Source organism: Prionailurus viverrinus, chromosome A1 (assembly GCF_022837055.1).
Source record: "Prionailurus viverrinus isolate Anna chromosome A1, UM_Priviv_1.0, whole genome shotgun sequence".
Classification (NCBI taxonomy): domain Eukaryota; kingdom Metazoa; phylum Chordata; class Mammalia; order Carnivora; family Felidae; genus Prionailurus; species Prionailurus viverrinus.
This window is the reverse complement of record NC_062561.1, coordinates 184,479,760-184,504,469: the sequence shown is the minus strand read 5'-3', so window position 1 is coordinate 184,504,469 and position 24,710 is coordinate 184,479,760.

The window sequence follows — 24,710 nt, the reverse complement described above, 5'->3', positions numbered from 1 at the left end:
CCAAGAGTTGGAGGCTTAACTGCCTAAGTCACCCCAGCGCCCCCAGGCTTGGCAGTTTTAAGGGACTGATTGGAACACAGTCATGTAAGAGGAGAGAGGCGTGAGGGAAGGTAATCTTGGGCAGATCCTGTCATGCATTTCTAATGTACTGATGGAACTGCCCAGTACAATCCAGTTTTCTGCCCTGTTTTAAGTCCCTTAAGTGAATTATGCCCACTTCAGGCCCGCAAGCATCATGCTTATTTCTTTTCACTATGACTATTATATACCCAGCTTCTAGCAGAATGTCTAGTCTGCAGTGAAAACTTAATAAATATTTGTTAAATCAAAGAAATGTTTTCACTAATTTTTCAATGTATTGTTCAATGAGAAGAGCTATCGTGCTTCCTACCTTCTTACTCCCTGAGAAAGATACTTTTAATTAGTTCCCAAATATTAGGCCCGATATCTTTGTATATCTTGTCCACCTTTCACTAAAGAGTTTGAAAACACTAGATGCTTACTTTGCTAGCCTTCCCTGCAGCTGAGAATGGGCAGGAGAGCCAGTAGTGATCAATAACACCAGAAACCAATAAAAGATATTTTCCTTCTCAATGAAAGGAGACATGTTTTTATTGCTCCGGCTACCTGTGCTTCCTATTCTGTACACACATGCGATAAATTATGCTTGGAGTTGGGGCAGTCATCTTGCTACCATGAAAGGAAACCTTGAAGCATTGCAGAGTCCTCAGCCAGCACCCTGATGTTGTGAAGCTGCTGAACCAACCCATGACACTGTGGATACCCAAGCTTCCAGTTAAGTAAACAAAAAATGTTCCAACCCCTGATAATTACGGTGTCTATAATGTAATGCCCAGTAATATTTCCCTGCCTCCTTCCTCTGTACATATTTTTCCAGGGCATTTCTTACTCTCACAGAGGAGTCAGGTCTGGCATCAGACTGGAACAATAAAAGAAATTCCTCATATAAAAATTGTTCTTTTTTTTTTTTTTAGTTAAGTATGAAAGTCCACATATACAGATTGCACACTTGTTACATAGTTTTCTTTCTTGACACTGGCTACTGATATTTTTGAATCATATTATTCTATGTAGCCTTCTTTTGCCTGACTCTCTTTCTGCTTATAGCTTTTGTATGCACACAAAGAAGCATGACTTCTGTTGTGGACCTTTTCTTACTGCACATTTGACAATTAATTAGGTTACTAATTTATTTGTGTATCCAGTGCAAGCCTTTTAGATAAGGAAAGGCCTCTTTGTTTCTCACTTTTCCAAAGAGAAATTATATGTCCTTTTATATACTTTTCTCTCATATTTTTACAAGTTAGCTTCTTTAGCTGAAATTGACTATTTACATTTGAATATGCAGATATAATTACCTAGAATTCCAGTGTAGTGTGGAAAAATTAAAATCTATTTGAGTTGATGTTGACAGTTTTTTCTTAAATTTTCAGTGCCCACCAGAATTACAAACTCTATGCTCTGTCTCATGCATAACTCAGAGGATTGGTATTTTTCCAAGTAAGGACTTAATTTTATGATACCTTCTCTAATATTCTGCCAGTTCAGAGCCCTATCCCCTTGTAATCAATTACTAGGTTATAATAGTTACCTTTATTAATAATAATGGTGAGAAAATAAATGTATGATGTTCCCCTTTTGAGTTGTGCCCTTCAAATTTTATCCTCTTGCACCCAGTTGTTGCTTATTTCTGTAACTATTTAATAAGTCATAGAATTCATGTGTGTGTGTTTATTAAAGTGTGTGCCACATTATCTTGCTGTTAATTGTTTCCATTTATTTCCTTCAGAAGAACATGAGTTCCTTGAAGGTAGGGATCTCATTCCATTATTCATAATGTCTCTAATCCCTAGAATAGAGTCTGGTACTGAGGAAGAAAATAGTAAATATTTGGTAAATTTTGGAATGAATGAATATATGGATGAATGAATAAAATAAAGCATTAGTATTACTTCCTACATCTTATACATATAGTGACTTTATATTTCTGTGTTATCTAGGAGTTCATTTGTCAAGTTTGTGAAAATCCTGATAGGCTATAGCCTCTGGCATAGTTTATGACACTTTTTAATATGATCTAACAATTTTATAACTCAGTTTCCACATAAATAATAGTGAAGTACACTGTATCGTTAAAAATAATTAATGTAATACAATATTTTTATGCAAACTGGAATGTAATCAAGTAGCTTTAGCCTCCTGTGGCCACAAAAGCTATTGATGGGTTTTAAATGAACTTCTTAGTTTTTTGTTTGTTTTTGTTTTTGTTTCCACTTTATTTTTAAAGAAGAATTTGTATTATACCAGATTTTCTTTGGTAAATCTAGGGAATAATGATTTTGATTAAGCTTTAGGAACCATAATTACATATAAGTTATTTCCTTTTCCATCTCTTTGTCCCTTCTTGTTTGTGCTGGTATAAAATAAACAGCTTTTATCAAAATTAAAAAGGAGAGAGACTATCTCCTACTAAAGCACTTCATCCTAAGTGTTTAAAAAGAAAACCCTAAGAAGATGAGTTACCAGGAGAGAGGTGGCAAATTGAGGTGATCAAGTATAGTTCTGAGGTACTGTGTGTCTGTCTGTTCTGAAGCAGTTCCCTCCCCTTCCTTTAAATTCAACAGAAGGGATACAGATCACAACCTGGTTTGTGGCCCTTTCTATTTTTTTTTTAAGTTTATTAATTCATTTTGAGAGAGAGAGACAGAGAGAGAGGGCGCACATGCATACATATATGCAAGCAGGGGAGGGGCAGAGAGAGAGGGAGAAAGGGAGAGAAGGAGAGAGAGGGAGAGAGAAGGAGATAGAGAGAGAGAGAGAGAGAGAGAGAGAGAGAGAGAGAGGATCCTAAGTAGGCATTGTCAGCACAGAGCCTGACATGGGGCTCAAATCCATGAATGGTGAGATCATGACCTAAGCTGAAATCAGGAGTCAGGTGCTTGACTGACTGAGCCACCCAGGCATCCCAATGGCCCTTTCTAAATACACATTTTCATAAAGATAGAGTAGTCCATACTCACAGGGGACCATGCATTTGCAGACCAAAATATTGAGATACTTAAGAAATAAAAAGAATGAAAATAAGTAAAATGAATAAAATAAATAGATGGATAAATAGATAAGTAGATAAAGTGAACAGCATCAGAGGCATAGTTACTGAAATAGATGACTGAGAATTTAATGTAATATGATGAGTATAAGGCTAGATAATCGCAATATGAAACAAGAACAATCATAAAGGAACTAATATGAAATTTAAAAAATATAATTACAGTGAAGAACACAATCATTGAGCTATGTAGTTATAAGGATAAAGCTGAAAAATGTGTTAGTAGGTTGAAAGAGCAGATTAAGGAACTTTTCCAGAAAGTAACAGTTAAGAGTAAAGAAATTAGTTTTAAATCGGCAGAAATACTGTCTATATAAATAGGTTAAACTCCTCAGTAGAAGCACTTATTCACTCAATGTAGATGAAAATAACTGTATAAAAACAAGATCTAGTAACATTTTGTCTACAAAGACATTTAATACAAAGAGACACAGAAAGGTAGAAAAGATATACTAGGTAAGTGTGTGCCTATGGAAAACAGTAAGAAACAAGCTAACATAGCAAAAAGTGATTTATAAAAAGTAACTAAAAGTGTCAAAAAAGGGCATGTTATTTCTGTAAAAAGACTAAGAGAATAAAATTCTATACTCAATATAAACGTGTATGCACCTAACAATATCACCTCAAAATATATAAAGCTTCAAATGTCAGAAGGAAAATACTGACAATTCTAGTTCAAGATATTAATACATTACTTACAGAAAGTAATAGATCAAGCAGAGAAAAATAAATAGAAGTATTGGAAGCCTGAAATATAGGATTCAAATATTTATTTTACAGATACATATTGTACAAGGATTGATAATAGATAAATGTTAAAATTTGAATTATAATATGTGTATGTATGTGCATGTGTATGTCTGTGTAAGAGACAGAGAGAGAGAGAGAGAGAGAGAGAGAGAGAGAGACAAGCATACACAAATCTAAACTCAAAATTTTAAGAGTATATTCTTGTTTTAACATATATGCAACATTTATAAAGTAGAGTATGTATTTGACCATCAAGATAATAAACAGGATTTGTGCAATCCTAGAGGCACTGAGTCTCCATTATTCCAAGAAAACATGGTATATTCTTTTTCACACAATAAAATTATCTCAATATATAATGATATTGGGGGAATTAAATTGCCTGAAAAAAGAAAGCATAGTTGTAGAAGAGAAGGCATTCACCATTCTAATAACCTACACACAAACATATAGATGTTTTCCGTGTTCTTCAGTCTTGCATGATAATCATATTCTAAGGAATTTTTCTAAAGGTATCATGTTGCTTTTATGGTAGGTACAATGTAGGAAGCATTACTGATGTGGCACTTATAGTGTTAACACTTATATTTTCAATATATTAAAAAAAGCTTGATGAAATAGGTAATAGTATGCCAATTTAATGAATGAAGAAATTGGGCATAAATAAATTAACTTTTCAGCAACTGATCAGCTAGAACGTGAACCACAACAGCTTACTCGCAGATGCCAACACTTCCCTGGAAACTAGGAATATTACTTGAGAATAGGGCTAGCTAGGTACAAGAAGCATGAAGTAAATGCATGTTCAATTGAATTAAATTATCTTCACTGTAATGATATTCTGGCCACAAAAACAGAATTCAGGTACCATACCATTTGCAGTACATAGCTGATACAAAATAATTTAAAATAGACCAAAATAAATATCAATGCCAGCCTGCATGGAACAGTGTGCAGAATCACTGTCTTAGCAATGAGCCACATGTATCCTTGCAATGTACTGTTTCATGAGTGCATGCGGTAATTACATCCATAAGATCTGAATAAATCAATTCCTTAATGTAGTAATGGCATTGCAAGAGTAGTAATGGTAACATTAATAACAATAACCATAATCCTATGAAAGTTTGGAAACATAAAGTCTCCTAGAGACTATGCAGCTATTTGCTAAATGCATTTTTTAAAGGGGAAATAATTTATTTTTATTGGCTTTGACCCAACAAAATATTAATATCTTTACATCATTTTTATCTGGCTAATAAAGAAGTTCAGAATTTTTAACATATTCTTGCTAGGCAGTGCTCCAAATCTTGCCCTCTAGTTGGTATAACAGTATCAGTAATTGGTGTCTCACGTTAACATTTATTTAAAGCTGCTGATTTAACATTTAAAAATTCTGGGGTTAATGGATCTGTATTCACAGATCCATTAACCTCAATAAAAACAAATGGAACCTCTTGTGAACTAAAATCAGTTCACATCATGGATATGCTTTCTCTAATACTCACAACATTTAGATGGTCCTGATAAAATGTCAGGTCATAGAAAGGTCTACTAACATAATATTCAAGGTGATTTTCAGTCTTGCCATTGTTATTGTCCTATGCAACAGAAGCACAGCTTCTCTATAAGGTAGGGTCCATACAAAAACTGTCTCCCACACATACATTTGCTGCAGCTTGTGGATTCTAACAGCACTCTACAGTTGCCTTCTCTAAGACTTTTGTGAGCCCACTGTGCTTCCTCACTACTAATCACAGACCCCTAAATCTCAGACACTTCAAAATCTAATCTAGGTTCTCTCTTTTTTAAGAAAATATAGTAAAGTAATCAGACAAAATCTTGCATGATACAGGCTCTACTGCATTCTAAACAAATATTGAGAACTGGAGGAAAGGCATTAGAACAGCTTTGCTACTTTCTAGCAATGTGATTATGAGCAAATCACTTAAACTCTGAGTTCAAGTTGTTTTAGAGTAATGTTAAAATATAGGAATGCTTTTATGTGCTTTTGTTTTTAGTATTTTGAGCTTTAAAAGCAGATTTTTCCCCTAAATTAATTGGATATGACATACATCACACACAGTAAATGTCCAATTCAAATGAAGAATTAGAACATTTTTACAATATCCTAAAAGTTCCCTAATATTTCTACCCAGTGATTATACCACACTATAAGGGAAACCATTTTTCTGACTTCTAACATGATTGAATTGAATGTTTCATATCTGACTTCCTTCAGTTATTGCTATGTCTATGACTTATGTCAAATGTATATATGTATATGAGATTTATTCCTGTTCCTGAGGGTAACAGCAGTTGGTTCTTCTTTGTGTTTTGTAGTATTTTACTGTACAGAATTACCACAATTAATCTGTTCTCCTATTTTGAAGGTTTGGGCTGTGTCCAGTTTGGGGCCATTATGAAGGATGCCCTTTTTCAAATAAAAGCTTCCCATGATTGTGGTTGTATTCTTTGAAAGAGAAAACACAAAAGTATGCTGAATAATCTTCATACATTTAGAGGGTGTTTTAGTTATCTATGGCCACATAACAGTCAACTCACAACAAACTGGCTTAAAACAATAACATTTTTATTATTTATAACTTTCTGTGTCAGAACTTGGTCATGACTAGAGTGGCAGTTCTTGTGCTCCACAGGATGTTGGCTGTGGTCACTAATTCACCTTGTTTTAGTGAGCAGGTGAGGTAGGCTGAAAGATCTAAGAAGGTTTCATATTCTTGTCTGACACCTCATTTCTACCCCAAGTAGCTTTTTCAAATGGCTATCTTGGTATTTCACATAGAGTTGTGTATTCAGGGTTATTACTTCTACAGAATAAGTATGGAAGCTGCTGTATATATATTTTTTAACTGAATATGATTTATTGTGACATTGGCTTACATACAACACCCAGTGCTCATCCCAACAAGTACAATCCTCAATGCCCATCACCCATTTTCCCCTGTCCCCTCCACCAACCCCGCATCCACCCTTAGTTTATTCTCTGTATTTAAGAGTCTCTTATGGTTTGTCTCCCTCCCACTCTGTTTGTATCTATTTTTTTCTCCCCCATGGTCTTCTAAGTGTCTCACACTTAGAGTTCCACATATGAGTGGAAACATGTGATATCTGTCCTTCTCTGGTAACTCATTTCACTAAGCATAATACCTTCCAGTTCCATCCACATTGCTGCAAATGGCCAGATTTCCTTCTTTCTCATTGGTAAGTAGTATTCCATTGATTATATAAACCACATCTTCTTTATCCATCAGTTGATGGACATTTAGGCTCTTTCCATAATTTGGCTATTGTTGAAAGTGCTGCTATAAACATTGGGGAACATGTGTACTTATGCATCAGTACTCAGGTATCCCTTGGGTAAATTCCTAGTAGTGCTATTGCTGGGTCATAGGGCAGCTCAATTTTTAATTTTTTGAGGAACCTCCACACTGTTTTCCAGAGTGGCTGCACCAGTTTGCATTCACACCGACAGTGCAAGAGGGTTCCTGTTTCTCCACATCCTCGCCAGCATCTGTAGTTTCCTGTTTTGTTCATTTTAGCCACTGTGACCAGTGTGATGTGGTATTTCAGTGTGACTTTGATTTCTATTTCCCTGATGATGAGTGATGTTGAGCATGTTTTCATGTGTCTGTTGGCCATCTGGATGTCTTTGGAAAAGTGTCTATTCATGTCCTAAAGTCTAAGCTTGAAACTGTAATAGGGTCACTTTCACTGCATTTTATTGGTCATAACACCAGTCTGTTTCAAAGGAAGGGATAAAGTATCTACCTTTTGATAGTCAGAATCGGAATCATACATACCATATGCCAAATTTTCTATTTCTGATGTATATTCATTCACACAGAGACATCATTATCCTCATTTTGGATATGGGGAAACTAAAATTTACAGAGAGAAGACACTTGCCTCGTGTGTCTCAACTTTTAAATGACAAAACCTGGATATAAATCTGATTTTACTTGACTCTGAGCCTACATTCTTCATTACTATCTTAATTTGCCTACAGGAAAAACACAACAAAACCACATTAGTTTAAAGTTTTAATTTCTAGGATTTAAAGAAACAAACAAATAAAAAAAAACAAAAAAACTCTGAACTTGCCTTAGAGGCTGCATCACACATATTTGAAACCATGGGCATAATTCATATTCATGTTGTGTCACCGATACTCACTTTATTTAGTGGATTCAGGACATAGCTACCATATGTCTATAGCCTGGGAAACAATTATTAATTCATTTAGGCTGTTGAATAATAAATTTTGTTGTGGTACATTTGGTTAGCTGGATAGATGGTCATAGGAGGCCCTATTTATCCTAAATGAGATTATTTCACTTTCCTGCTTAAAATCATCTGTAAACTTACCTACAAATATGACTAAACTAGTCATGGTGCAGTAATCTTACAGTACTCTCCAAAACATGCCAACCCCCTTTCCACCACAGACGTTTTGCACTTGCAGCTACTGCCTCTGCCTGAAAGTCTCTTCTCCCATAACCTAGCATCACTGACTCCTCCCATCCTTGTGATATATGCTTACATGTCAATTTCTCTGACAAGACTTTCCTGACCGCTCCCAATAATAGAGTGCTTGTCAGGCCTTGTCCCCTCTGTCAAGATAAACATATATATATATATATATTATTTACTCTTGATTCCTTATTTGAAGTTATATTTATTTGGTTGATAGTTCTTGTCCATTTTCTTCACTATAGCATAATCTTCATGATGGAAAGTAAATGTTTTATTTTTTTTTCACAGTTTTATATCTAGAAATAAATCAATACCTAACACTCAGTAGGTGTTTATTTAATTGTAACTGAGTGCATGGATGGATAGCTTGTCATATTTTCTGAGTAATTCCCCACCATGTGACTGACTGCTCAAGTCCTATCATTGTTGCTTTACTTATTAGTCTCTTGTAGAAGACTGAGAACAGTGTTATTGTCTTGCTCATGTGCCTATTCCTAATTCTCACACATTGTATGATTATTATTGGTACTCAAGAAATGTTGCTGGATGAACATAGAATAACCACTCCCTCCATTAAAAACAAAATGTTATGCTATTCAGTTTAATCTATTGTTAACACAATAGTTTAACATCAAACTGGCATTTTTATTTTAAAATATTTTATGATTACCCAGAAGGTTGTATGTTGGGAAGATTGGCTGAAAATGGCATCGTATCTTGAATCCATGTAATTTAATGAGCAAGATACGTTATCTTAATTAAATTTCTCAAGAGTTTCTATATTTTAATGTCTAGTTTATATAATTCAGAGAAAACATAGTCTTCAAATTGAAAAGTCGTTTGCAAGGCACAGTCACCATGTTGGACTTAAAGTAATCCTCTGCTCAGCTATAATTGCTTTGGTGACCTTAGAAGGTCATTTCTACATTTTCAGTTTAAATGGCCCAGTCTGGGGGCGCCTGGGTGGCGCAGTCGGTTGAGCGTCTGACTTCAGCCAGGTCACGATCTCGCGGTCCGTGAGTTTGAGCCCCGCGTCAGGCTCTGGGCTGATGGCTTGGAGCCTGCAGCCTGTTTCCGATTCTGTGTCTCCCTCTCTCTCTGCCCCTCCCCCGTTCATGCTCTGTCTCTCTCTGTCCCAAAAATAAATAAAAAACGAAAAAAAAAAAAAATAAAAAAAAATAAATGGCCCAGTCTGTAAAATGGAAGCGATGTGTGTAATGGGTCAATGGCTGAATAATGGTCGTTTTTTAGAGTAAAATATCCTGAGTAGGATTATAGTATCTACACACCTAAGGGACTTTGTCTGTCCTTTTCATTATGACTTTTCATGTGATAAATGGATAAAAGGAATCAGAGGTTCATCTGCTCCCTTTAGCCTCCAGGCAAAATAAATCAGCTTTTAAGAAAAAAGGCACAAATATTTAAATGTTGAAATTTTTATCTACCTTTACTTTGACCCATTTTTGTCTCTTTCAGTGCAATGATGGATATAAAGACTGATGCAAGCCCCATTCTGTCCTTCTAGCAGATTTTACAGAGCTCTTCTTTGTGTTGTTATTTATATTTTTATTTCTAGTTTTTCCCCCACAAAGGAATATACAACCTAATTTGCCAATGCCAAAATTCTGTGAATTCAAATTTTCTGCCTCCCGGGAAATCACTGACCAATTTATTTGTGTCTTTTATGTATTTGATTTGTTTTTCAAACCTGGAAAACAGGAATTTTATTTGAATAAAAGACTTCCTAAGAATAATCTGAGAATTAGTGCTAAATTAATATATATCAGCAAAAGAGATGAAAAATACAATGAATCTGAAAAAAATTTAATACTAAGCACTAAATCAAACTATTAAAGATATATAATGACATTTAATGACTGAAATTTTATGTGACAGTATATTTCTAGAAAAAAGTTTCCAAAACCAGTAAGGCAGTTGCTCATGGTAAACACTAAATTGATTTCCAGAACCTTGAAACGTCTGACTCTAATTAGGCTTTGAAACCTGTTCCAGAAAACCAGATGAGCATCAGAAGCTGACTCTTAAAAAGCTTTAATTGCAGTGAAAATAGTTGAAGAATTCAAACAAAGCCTATTGTCTTATAAGTAGTATTGGTCTAGTATCATAACAGATAGTTTGGTAAATAAGGCATAGCCAAGCTTTGAAAATAGTGAAAAAATATTTAAAGTATTTCTCTATTTAGCAAAATAGACATTGTCAGTTTTCTGGTGCTGTGAGTTTGTTTCAACTCTACTAAGCATCAACTAGATTGCATTCTCATGTTGGAGACTAGAATGCATCACTGTGTGAATTGAAATGCATTACTCTGTGAATTGGAATGAATTAGGCACACTCTATCGCACTTCTCTCCTGTCATATTTCTGCTGTTCTAAAAATGATTTCTATAGGAGTTTGCTATCAGATCCAGGACAACACTTTATAAACAAAATTTAATGGAAGCTTTCATCTGTTAAATTTCATTACAACTCATATTAGCTCCTTTTTACACTGTAAACATGCTTATTCTGTAAGGTACAGTTGTATCGTCCACAGTTGTCTAGACAATGCAATAGTGTAAGTACCTCAGGAAGAAAGGAAGAGAAAGTTTTGCATTAAATGCTTTTCATCATCAATGCTTTCAAAATTAAAGTCAAATCAGAACATTTTTTTTCTGTTTTAAACATGATAATTCAATTTGGCAAAAAAAATTTCAGTTTGATAGGGGTAATACAAATCACAAATCCCCTAGAGTCCAACACTGAAGCTTTATGTTTGTAATTAAAGTTTATATATTTGGATTTGGGGAGTGAGGGATATTTGAAGGAGCTGACAGAGATGCTATTCTCTTATCTAATACATTTCCAAAACTAGGTATATGGTCTTATACCAAAATGGCTTTTAGATTGGTATATGCTCTCATATGCCAATAATTTGCCCTCAACTTTGACAAGTTGACCATGTTACCTCGCTTGCTACAGGCATTTAAACTGTAGTATGGGTAATGCATTGGTCAATTCAGAATATCAAAATCATGTTTCTCTTTTTTCTAATTCTGTGAAAAGTGTATTCCCATGAAGAAATAACATGGGTCTCATTTCAGTCCTTTACATTTCATGTGTTCACTGTTTTAATTTCATGATCTGAGAGACTAGCATGCTGTGTGTGAATGTGTGTGAGTGTCTGTGTCTGTGGGTATACGTGTGCATTAAAGATGAAGGTGTTTAATTTGACAGCATATCCTAGCAACATTTCTCACATTGGCTTTGGTTTTCTTGGTGATTCTGCCCAGAACTCCATAGTGTTTTATGCTCATGGATTTTTCATTTTGCTCAAAGAAGTCATTGATCACTAAGTTCAACTCTTTTCCCAATTACTACAGCATGCCGGGTATCACGTCTTACCAGGGGGAGGCCTCTGTGCTGATGCTTAAAATCATTGCTTGACAACAACTTACTTAACACGTAATTCAATAAATATACAAAGTACACAGGAAAATTGGCAATCCACTTGTTTGAAGACAGCAATGATGCAACATTAATGTGTGTGCTTTTTTTGTTCAAACGCATATAGTGATGTTTGTTACGTTGATATCTAACTAGGATAAATAAACAGTGCTATCAATCCCATTTAATGATGAGGTAGCTATAGCTAATTTGAATATTTTTGTTTATGTATGAAATCATAGTAATAATAAAGAGCCATCTTACCTGTAGAACTGAGTGGCTATGGCAGTGTTTATATTAATAAAGTCTCAGTAAGTCTGAATTAGGAAGTATACTGTTCCTTGTTGGCCTCTTATTATGTATCTACTATATTTACTAAATTTTTGCCTGCATTCTGTTTTTGATGTTAAGTTGCTGAAATCACACATATGTTAATTTAAGTTATATTTAGGAGGTGATGTACTTATATATCTGGGATTCTTTTACCATATTCAAAATTTTCTATCATAAATACTCTTGAAATTAATGGGATCTACCTTTTGATGTGTTTTTGAAAATTTCTGGCCCTCATGAAAATAATGAAATAATTTACTTCTACATATCTGACACTTAAATGCAATATTATTTCAAAATATTTCTTTACATTTTCTGGACTCTCATTTTCTTAATTTAAAAATTGGAGTTGTTATCTTACACATTTTTCATGAACACCAACTAAGTTAATATAATAAAAAGCAGGCATCACACTATCGGGAACACAGCAGGTACTCATCAAATATCTACTCCCTTTCTTTCCTTTCTTCCTCATTTATTTCATCCTACTCCCTAACTACTTAGGCTGACTGGTGGTTGTATCTGTGGACTGCATTGTAGAGAGTGGCTTGGTCATAGTGATTAGTGGAATGCAGGAATGTTGCTTGACCGGCCCACTACATTAGTCCACTTGTTTTTGGGGTTACCCAGTGAAAAAATGTCTTTCAGGTACAAGAAAACCCACTAATTTTATAAGCAGCCAGTTTATTCTCATTAAGTGGACTCTATGAGGTTTAATAAAAGGAGATCACAAATGCACTCTTGCTCTGCCTTTTCCTACACTCACTCTACTTGTGTCATGTATTTTGATATATTTTGTGTTCATTCATTTAACCTCCACTACATCAGATCTCTGTACCCTTGTTTAACCATTTAACATTCTCATGTGTGTTACTTTTTTTTGTATATATCTATATAGAACCCTTCCAATACTTTTCATAATGAGAAATGAAATTGCATATAAATTCACATGTGTGACCACAATTATATTTTAAATCATGACGGAACGTCTCCAGTTTTGTTTTGTTTTATAATGGAGGCAAAAACAAGACACTATGGGAACAAGATTGGGGAAAAGTTCTGTTTGGAGAAGCTGGAAAACCACAGAGGAGGTTTTGCTGCATCTTGACACATGAGCAATGGATTGAATAGATAGATAAGAAGAAAATAATATCCACCCCTAAAAAATGTAAAATAGAAAGAAAGAACATAGGCAAGAATATAAAAGAACACCAAATGCTCGGGGGAAGCATTTGTGTTATGGCTGTCACAGCAAGCTCTCTGGTGGTTATTTACTTCAGGTTCAGTTTTAATAACTTCTGTATATTTGCAGGAGAGCAATTTGAAAATCACCATGTCTTTAATGTATCAAATGCATTAAAATCTTTAATCTTAGATAAACAAATGTGAGTACTTAGAACACAAATGGCGGTCCTTTGAATTTCTTTTACTTGATTTACTGTAATATAGCCTACTTACTGTGTTGAAGATTATGTACAAATTACTACAATTATATCCAAACTATGTTCAAGTAAGAAACTAAAGGATAATGGATATTTCCTTCTCACCATCAATATCAGCCTCTTGCTTATTTCAGATTATGTTAGCATGATGTGAAAATAAAGGCTTATCTTACTCTGCCTTTTCAAAATATTTTTACAAATGTTAATGGCATAATAATAATAATGATAATAATAATAAATACCAAGATGTCAGTGTTATAATGTGTTGTTCAATAGGCATGGCCTTTATTACAGTGGGAATCTGATTCTCCCTTTCTTAAAACATAACAAATAAAATGGAACTCTCATAATCTAGAAGAGAAAGCATATTTTAGATATCAAAAAAGAGAAGATCCTCTCTTGTACTGTAATTGAAAGAAAGAGAGAATAGTTAAAAATTATGAATACCTCAATGTAGCAGTTTTGGTCAACTTTATAGTAATTTTTTCAGAGCTAAGCATATACATAAAGCATTCCCTCTCTCTTTCTTTCTCTCTTCTACTCCCTCTTCATTTCTCCCTCTCATACTTTCCCACTTTCTATGTCTCTCTCTCTCTCACACATGCATACGCATTATTTTTAGAAAAGAAGCAGTTATACAAACCTTTGATGAGGTTCCATATTGTGATACAGATTAGCCAATGCATTATTAAAGAAGTATAAGTATGATATTCCCAAAAGGAAAGACATATTTGACAATGCTTACAGGGGATTCATGAAAGGGTCTTTCACTGAATCAATTTCAACATAATTCCAATGATAATATCTCAGAAGAATCAGTGGAGATTTGTGGTGATCATTGCTCTGGTTATCTACTAAGGTAGAATGTGCTTTTCACACAGTTGTGTAGTTAGGAGAGAATATCAGGTTTCCAATTCCAGTGAGAGATTTCCAGCATATTAATCATAACATTCCAAAGGTATGAGCAAAAGCAGCTGTACCTTAAAATGAATCTGGATTTAAACAAACAATCAAGGAAATAATAAGTAAGTAAATAAATAAATAAATAAATAAATAAATAAATAGATTTGAGAACATTTTTATTAGTATTGCAATGAAGGAAAAAAATGAAAATGCAAAATAGCAAATATGCATAGTTATATACTTGAGATCATCTTGTGTATACAACTCTGTATTATGCTCGTTTCGCTGAATCAAACATTGTTTTACGGGATCCTCAAGAATTTGAAGGGTGTTCTACTTATAATGATGTTTCACAAGAGTTTCCTATGTAGCTTGTAGGCTTAATGAATCTCAGGTCTAGTTTCATTCTTAGCACTAAGTAAGAAGACTGATCTCTGGTTCGTGTGTACACACAGTTGTATGTATCAGAGAAACTATTCTGGTGAATATAGAATACCCATTTACCTTAGGTATGATATATCTGCTGTATTTTCTAGAGGCTCAAGCAGTCTGCAAAACTGCATTAGACACTAATGGTTGCAGGATTTTTCACTAGAGTAGCATGACCTCAGATGATAAAAAATGGAACTTGCCTAAGGCAAGGAATGACAAGCTTCTCTGTAAAGGTACAGATAATACATGTTTTTGGACTTGTGGGCTAAAAGGGCAAAAATGAGACTAGTATCTCATGAGCTATGAATTCAGGGAAGAAGTAAATGTCTATAAATGTTTTTATTGATGACATTCAAATAATGATAATTGAGTATAAGTTTTTCTAGTACAGGACTAGTAATGAGAAGAATAACATTCAACTTAATTGAAGTTCACACTTAGTGTCACTTATCATCATAGTAGAAATGTGGCCCCATTTTCCCATAAAGCTTCCCCTTCCTTCTCTAAAACATAGTGATCTTCCCTTCTCAGAACTCAGCAAACATCTTACATGCCCTGTTTGAGCACACCTATACTACTCTCATGGTCTTGGAGAACTTTGCAGGTGGAGCCAGGCTAAGGACAGGCTCTGTGGTAAGGCTCCCTGGGTGTGGATTCCATCAGAACTACTTGTGGTCTTTGATTTCTTATTTAACCTATCTGGAGCTTCCATTTCCCCATCTATAAAGTAAGAATACCTGTTGGTATTCTTGTTGGACTAAGGTGAGATAAATGCACTCATGCAAAGATGTATAACAGTGCATGAAATTTTATAAAGGATTGAATACAAAGTTTATAATTTTGATTTCTTTTCAACCATTTAAAAATTAAACTGTTCTTAGCTTGTGGGCCATACAGAAAAAAGCTGCAGGCCATCATTGGCTAATCTCTGCCTGAAGGTGGACAATTCGTCCTGATTTTACCCACATCTCTCACCTCAGGAATGTGTACTTCTCTCTCTACCTGCTGGGAGTGCTGCTGGTTGCTGTTAAATTGCTAAGCAGAAATCTAGAATTGTCCTCCTCTGAAGGGAACTATTTTACCAAGTAAACATCCCATCCCCAACAACAGCTGAATCCAATGGCTAATCAAGATAGGGTACAAAGGTTCTGTTCTCCCAGACAGGACAACTCTGAAGGACCATCCCAGCTCCTGAGCCTCCTGTGGGGTCGTCTGAGATCCGTGTTGCAGCTTTAATGCAGTACAACTTTTCCTCTGCCCAGTTCTGTTTCTCCACCTTTCATAGGTTTTCTTAAGAGGACACCTCAAAGGACTTCAGTTATCCTACCTCAAACCAAGCTTTAGATCATTTGTATCCCCCACCCCCAGTATTGGCAATTTTGCACAACCGAGTTTATGTCCCTCTTTAAGGTGCTCACATTACCCTTTACCAGCGATACATGACTTTCAGGAGCTTCATAAATGGTCCTTACAGCATATTTTTACATGCACAGTAACACTGGGACACCATATTATTTCCTTACGATTTTCATGTTCTAATATGAATCTGTGATTCTCCCAGAAAGCTGAATGTAATATGAAATGTGAAAATGTTTAAAGGCCAATTTTTACTTATATTTTGCATCACGGTATCTTCCAAATTGTAACAACTTTTTTTTTTTTAATTGGACTTGCTTTATTCTAATACCTACCTACAGCCATCCAAACTTGCTCTCAATTTCAGTCAGAGAAAAGGCTCGAATGAGGGCCAGATTTGCAGTCTGGTTACATAAATACAAATGTGAGCTACAAAGTTGTACCTTCCTCAGCTTAACGCAGTAGTACCTCTACTGCTCTGATGAAACAGTGTGATGTAGAGGGCATTGTGATAGATTGAGATTATAAAAAGATCCACACCAGTTAGGTTTATGACCTTATAAGAATGTCATGAAATGTTGGCAGATAGCAGCACTTCCACACTGCCCTGAGTCTCCTTAGCTAACAGAAGACAAAAATAGGAAACTATTTCTATGAAAATGTACTTTTTTAGGGTTAAACGAGACTTCCTCTTGTCACAAGATTGGGTAGCTATAGAACAAATAAAAGGAAATACTACTTTAGATAATGAACAGTGAATGGATGAAACTTTTTACTTTCGGAGGTTGATAGAGGCTGATACAATAACTGGATTCAAACAGGGGCTTACGGGGTGCCTGGGTGGCGCAGTCGGTTAAGTGTCCGACTTCAGCCAGGTCACGATCTCGCGCTCTGTGAGCTCGAGCCCCGCGTCAGGCTCTGGGCTGATGGCTCAGAGCCTGGAGCCTGTTTCCGATTCTGTGTCTCCCTCTCTCTCTGCCCCTCCCCCGTTCATGCTCTGTCTCTCTCTGCCCCTTTGTTTTTAAAAACAAAACAAACAGGGGCTTAAGTAGAACAGGATTAATGGATCCATATTAGTCTATTAAACTTGTCATTTATCTTGGTACTCTTTCTTTCTTTCTTTCTTTCTTCTTTCTTTCTTTATTTCTTTTTCTTTTTCTTTTTTTGCATCATATCAGGGTGTTAACTCCAAAGGAGTACTGTCTCCTTCAGAGATGATGGTTTAAAGAGAACTACCTGTGCCATTGCTTGGTTATAGTGTGGAAATTTGTTCTTCTGGAAGGATGAAGATTCACTGTAGTTTTATATCACCAAGATGGCCATTTCCTCCCATAAAACATAACTGCCAAAATTCTCAGGATTTTCCTGGACAACCTGAATGTTGAGATTAGCATCCCAATATAGAGCAGGACTTCAGCAATGACTGTATCAGTCTCCCTCAAGCTTCTTTAATGTACATGATCATATTTGTTGAACAGTATCGGCATCATCTGGGAACTTGTTAGAAATGCAGATTCTTGGGCCCTACCACACATTTACGAGTCATAAACTCTGGGGCTGGGGCCTGTTGTTCCTTTCAACAAGTCCTTCAGGTTGGATGCCCAACAAGTCCTAATTGGATGCCCATTAGAATGAGAACCACAGTGAAAGGAAAAGTAAGATGAAATGAAACAAAAGGAAACAAAATAAGAAAATCATATTGCTGTGACAGAAAGTATGTTGCTTAATTTGGCTACAAGTGAATAATCATGGAGCTTGAAAGTTGTGCACAATGGGAAGTGTTGTTGTTGTTGTTATTGTTTTTAGTTAGGATCTATCAGGAAGTTATTCTCTCTGTCAAAAAGATAGGCTTATGTGAAAACTCCCTATTTTGGCAACAAAAGGCATATTTGAGAAACAACATACTAACACAAAGGAGCCACCCGTGAGTTTAAGAGACAGGGGGAAAGGAGCATCTGAGTTGGGACAGAAGGAACACTTTTGGTTTCAGGCAGTTTAGTTCCTGAGTTTTTTAGAGCTGGAACAGACCCAGTAATTAAAGATTGAATGAGTTTTTGAAGTTAAAATCACTGAAAACCAAAAACGAAAACAACCAAGAAAGAGAACCACCCCCCCCCAAAAAAAAAAACTTGCAATTAATAGTGAAGTTTCTAATTTAAAAATAAAAATAAATTATCCCCTTTATGAATCTTGAAGCATAAATTGCCAAGTTTTAGGACAGCATCACATTTATATCTTTTTTTAAATTTTTTTAACACATTTTATTTTTGAGACAGAGAGAGAGCATGATATATCTTTTTTTTTTAAGTTTCAATGTTTGTTTATATCAGAGAGAGAGAGAGAGAGAGAGAGAGAGAATGAGAGAGAGTGAGCAGGGGGTGGGCAGAGAAAGAGGGAGACCCAAAGCGGACTCCAGGCTCCGAGCTGTTAGCACAGAGTTCTATGTGGAGTTCAAGCTCATGAACTGTGAGAGCATGACCTGCCAAAGTCGGACACTTAACTGACTGAGCTACCCATGTGCCCCAGCATCACATTGAGCTCTTTACTTCATATTTGCATTTTCAAAAACTCTGAAGGTGATACAAATATATATGTAACAAAGTATACTATAATCTCAATTCTTCTATTACCCATTTGTCTCTCACTCTAGAAGCTTGAGATCCTCACCTGTATTCTCACAGACTTTCCTTCAATGCCTAGCTCTGTTTTCTTCTTGTAGTATTTTCTTTGGGAAGCTAGGATAAAAGGGAAAAAAAAAGCATTTCCTTGTTAAGTACTTCTATTCCCTTCCAAATGGAACTATCTGGTTTGGGGCTGATTGAAGGGGATCAGGGAATTAAGGAATGGAAGACTTTTTTAAATTCTTCTGCTTCAGTAACAATAGTTTCTTGACCCACATTCAGTCAAAGATTTCACCAACTCTTAGTTGAGTACCAACTGCAGGTTCATTCTAGAATAAAACCATGCCTTCTCTGTATCTTGTTCTAGTGTATTTAAGTTTCTTAGCTGTTGGTATACACAACTTTGCTGTTGTTCCACAGTGACAGTTGGGCATTACCAATTAATACTTTTGTGACACTTTTAATAGTTCTGTTTTAAGTGACCTATTCTGTTACTGTTACTAATAGCTATCTGTGCCTGGTGAACATTAACCAACAATTGAAGTGAATAGCCTTGGGCCTGAAGATGGAATTTAATGGCATCCTTAAAAAATGATGCAGTTAAACATGCCAGATTATAAAATAAAAAAGTGAAAAATAAACCAATTAACCATAATTTTTCTCAACATGGCATCCAGTAGTGTTGGATTTTTTCCACTGAATCAACATTTATTTTGGAAATTGGTAGCTGTGCACTAAGTCTGAAAATATTAACAATTCTTTATTCAGACAAGAAAAATCAGGACATTGTGTATAGCTGATATTTATGAGTGCTTGCTCTTCATGATGAATGCATTGCTATAATTATCCTCTTATATTTTCTCAACATCAGTATAAACATGTTTTATGCTTTCTATTTACTTATTCAATAGATATTGATTGAGGGTCACCTATAACCCAGGTACTCATTTAGTTATGGGGAATATAGAGTAAAACACACTCAAACCCTTGCCTTCATGGAACCTACCTTTCAGTTGAAACTATGGCTCAGAGAAAGTGTATGATATGCCCATGTTTACATACTTGGTAAGTGCTGTAAACAAATGCTTCACCTCTTCATGACATAGGAACTTATGCTTTTAACCATAATATTATATTCAGGACGCTGAGTCTGTGTGTCTCTGATTTCTCCTGCCTTCCTGATCACAGAGTAGGTATTTCAATTACTCATTAAAATCAGAGATATGTACCCATTTCTTTACTCTGCCACAAAAAATAATTTCTGTTGACTTGAGGCAAGAGAAGTAGAACTGGGTGTGATATAGTAGTCCTGAGAGGCAGAGACAATATAATTTAAATAACCAGTTCAGAAATATATGAGAAGTCAGTAGCTTTAAAGGCAATATGCTGGTGTTACCTAAGATTAAAGAAAAAAAAAGTAATATACTAAAATATAATCAAATTGTATGCTTTATAGCAATATAATAAGATATTACTTCCTTGGAAAAAATTTAACATAATATAAATAGTTTATGGTATCTAGTTGTTTTCATACATTCATGAATATATTAACATTCAGGAAAGGCTTATGATACTACATAAAATGTATTTTTTCCCTTCTTATGAGCCACCTATTACCTTAAATGTCCCTTAAGATGAAGAATCAGTTAAATATGATATTGTGCTTATTCTTATGTCTGATTCCAAAGCAAACATTGCATATAACAAGCATTCTGGTGATAAATTCTTAGTTGAAAGAGCATTCTTTTGGCATTATGCAAGTAGTTTATAATCTTCAATTCAATGAACATGCTGGGTTGCTCTATTTCATGTAAAGAGAATAATAGATTATAAGCTTAACTATTACCATTTCATATTTTATGGTCTCCCCAGCATACTTGGAGGCTCATTTTTCAGCATGACCTCCAGTGAGCACACATAAGTAAACAGAATCTTAAATTTGCTTAGAAAATAAGAGCAAAAACGTTTTGAATTAAATCTTGTTCAGCCAAAGTGATTAGAGATGGAAATATGACAAACTCTCAAATGAACATGAAGAAGCATCATGGCATTATTATTATCCTTAACCCATCTCAGTGAACTTACAGTGTATAAACTATGTTTGAATGTGTTTAGTGGCTTGCAGATGACAGTAACTCAGCATTGATCAGAGATTGGGAAAAAAAAAAATCACACTCAAATTTAACTCATCTTACAAAAGGAATAGTCTTCACCCAAAATATTACAAAGAGGACTAGTATGTATTCTTTGTCTTTAGAAGTTAATAAATATTGTAAATATCAGGTGTGAATTCTCTATGCTTACACAGTATTGTATATCCAAATGAAAAGTTCCAAACAAAAATCTGATTAGCTATTCAGTTGTATAGAAAAGCTGCAAATAATAGATTAGAATGTGTCACTTTCCTACTTAGTATACTTAAGCTTTGGAAAATCAAGAGATGATTATTCCTATTGGGAATCAACTATGGGGATCAACTTTCACTTCCAGATATGGCAAAGTAAGTAATACTGAATCAACATCCTTGTGTTTTTTGTTGTTGTTGTTTTTCTTTCTTTTTAATTTTTATTCAATTTAGTTCAACTAAAAAAAAAAAAGAAAATTTCACTGATTTTCCCTTTGCCCTACCCCTAACCTCTTGCAACCATCAATCTGTTGTATCTGTGAGCTTGTGTTTGTTATTGATGTTTATTTTGTTTTGCTTTGTTTTGAGACTCCACATAAAAGGGAGATCATATGTTATTTGTTTTTGTCTAAGTTATTTCAATTAGCATTTTGCTGAGGTGGACCTTGAGGTCCACCATGTTGTCACAAATAGCAAAATTTCACTTTGTCTTATGGCTGAATAATATTCAGATATATACATATATATGAATATGACATATAAATATATATATGAATATAACATATATCTATACATATACAGATATATCTATACATCTGTATATCTACTATATACAGTAGATATACAGATGTATAGATATATCACAGTTTCTTTATCCATTCTTCAATAGATGGACACAAGTTGTTTCCATGTCTTGGATACTACAAATAATGCTGCAATGTACATGAGGTGTGTATATCTTTTTGAATTAGTATTTTCATTTTCTTTGGATGAACACCCAGAAGTGGAATTGCTAAATCATACGGTAGTTCTATTATTTTTTGAGGAAACCCCATAGTCTTTTCCTTACTGGCTGTACCATTTATATTACCACCAACAGTGCACAAGGGTCACCTTTTCTCCGTATTTTCACCAGCTGTTATTATCTCTTGTGTTTTTGATAATAGCCAATCTGTCTGGTGTGAAGTGGTATCTTATTGTGGTTTTGGTTTCCATTTCCCTGGTGGTTAATGATGTAGAGCATCTTTTGAATGTACCTATTCACCGTGTGCATGTCGTCTCTGAAAAAATCTTTTCAGAGCTTGATTTACCCATTTAAAAAAATGTTTAATATTTATTCATTTTTGAGAGTGAGAGAGACAGAGCATGAGCAGGGGAGGGGCAGAGAGAGAGGAAAACACAGAATCAGAAGCAGGCTCCAGGCTCCGAGCTGTCAGCACAGGGCCAGACAACGGGCTTGAACTCATGGACTGCAAGATCATGAACTGAGCTGAAGTCGGATGCTCAACCAACTGAACCACACAGGTGCCCCGCGATTTGCCCATTTTTTAATCAGATTTTTTTCCCTGTTGAGTTGTATGAGTTCTTTATATTTTGGATATTAACACCTTATCAGATATATAATTTGCAAGTATTTTCTCCTATTCAGTAGGTTGCTTTTTGTTTTATTGGTGATTTCCTTTGTTGTGTAGAAGCTGTTTAGTTTGATATAGCCCCACTTGTTTATTTTGCTTTCGTTGCTTTTGATTTTGGTATCAGATTAAAAAAAAATCATTATGAACATGTGCCACAGAGCCTAATGCCTATGTTTTCTTCTAGGAGTGTCATGCTTTTAAGTCTTAGGTTTAAGTTTTTAATTCTTTTTTAGTTAATTTTTGTATATCGTATAAGATAGTGGTGAAATTTCATTCTTTTGCCTGAGATGGTCCAGTTTTCCCACCACTATTTATTGAAGACACTGTCCTCTCCCAATGTATATTCTTGGCACTTTTGTCCTAAATTAATTTACATATAAGCCCATATATGAATGAGTTTATTTCTGGACACTCTATTCTGTTCCATTGATCTCTGTGTCTGTTTTTATGCCAGTATCCTACTGTTGTGATTACTATAATTTTGTAACATAATTTGAGATCATGTAAGGATACTATCTCCAGCTTTGCTCTCCTTTTTCAAGATTACTTTGGTTGTTTGGGGTTTTTTTGGATCCATACAAATTTTAAGATTGTTCTATTTTTGTAAAAAAATGCCATTGGATTTTGAATCTGGAGATTTCTTTTGGTAGTATGGACATTCTAACTAACTATATATATATATATATATATATATATATATATATATATATATATATATATAGAACAATCTTAAAATTTGTATGGATCCATACAAATTTTAAGATTGTTCTATTTCTGTAAAAAATGCCATTGGGATTTTGATAGGGGTTGCCTTGACTCTGGAGATTTCTTTTGGTAGTATGGACATTCTAACTAACTAAGTATTTTCTGTATCCTTTGAGATGATGATATCATTTTAATTCTTTTTTTTTCCAATATATGAAGTTTATTGTCAAATTGGTTTCCACACAACACCCAGTGCTCATCCCAAAAGGTGCCCTCCTCAATACCCATCACCCACCCTCCCCTCCCTCCCACCCCCCCCCCCCCATCAACCCTCAGTTTGTTCTCAGTTTTTAAGAGTCTCTTATGCTTTGGCTCTCTTCCACTCTAACCTCTATTTTTTTCTTCCCCTCCCCCATGGGTTTCTGTTAAGTTTCTCAGGATCCACATAAGAGTGAAACCATATGGGTATCTGTCTTTCTCTGTATGGCTTATTTCACTTAGCATAACACTCTCCAGTTCCATCCATGTTGCTACAAAGGGCCATATTTAATTCTTTCTCATTGCCACATAGTACTCCATTGTGTATGTAAACCACAATTTCTTTATCCATTCATCAGTTGATGGACATTTAGGCTCTTTCCATAATTTGGCTATTGTTGAGAGTGCTGCTATAAACATTGGGGTACAAGTGCCCCTATGCATCAGTACTCCTGTGTCCCATGGGTAAATTCCTAGCAGTGCTATTGCTGGGTCATAGGGTAGGTCTATTTTTAATTTTCTGAGGAACCTCCACACTGCTTTCCAGAGCGGCTGCACCAATTTGCATTCCCACCAACAGTGCAAGAGGGTTCCCGTTTCTCCACATCCTTGCCAGCATCTATAGTCTCCTGATTTGTTCATTTTGGCCACTCTGACTGGCGTGAGGTGATATCTGAGTATGGTTTTGATTTGTATTCCCTGCTGAGGAGCGACGTTGAGCATCTTTTCAAGTGCCTGTTGGCCATCTGGATGTCTTTAGAGAAGTGTCTATTCATGTTTTCTGCCCATTTCTTCACTGGGTTATTTGTTTTTTGGGTGTGGAGTTTGGTGAGCTCTTTATAGATTTTGGATACTAGCCCTTTGTCTGATATGTCATTTGCAAATATCTTTTCCCATTCCGTTGGTTGACTTTTAGTTTTGTTGGTTGTTTCCTTTGCTGTGCAGAAGCTTTTTATCTTCATAAGGTCCCAGTAGTTCATTTTTGCTTTTAATTCCCTTGCCTTTGGGGATGTGTCAAGTAGGAAATTGCTATGGCTGAGGTCAGAGAGGTCTTTTCCTGCTTTCTCCTCTAGGGTTTGGA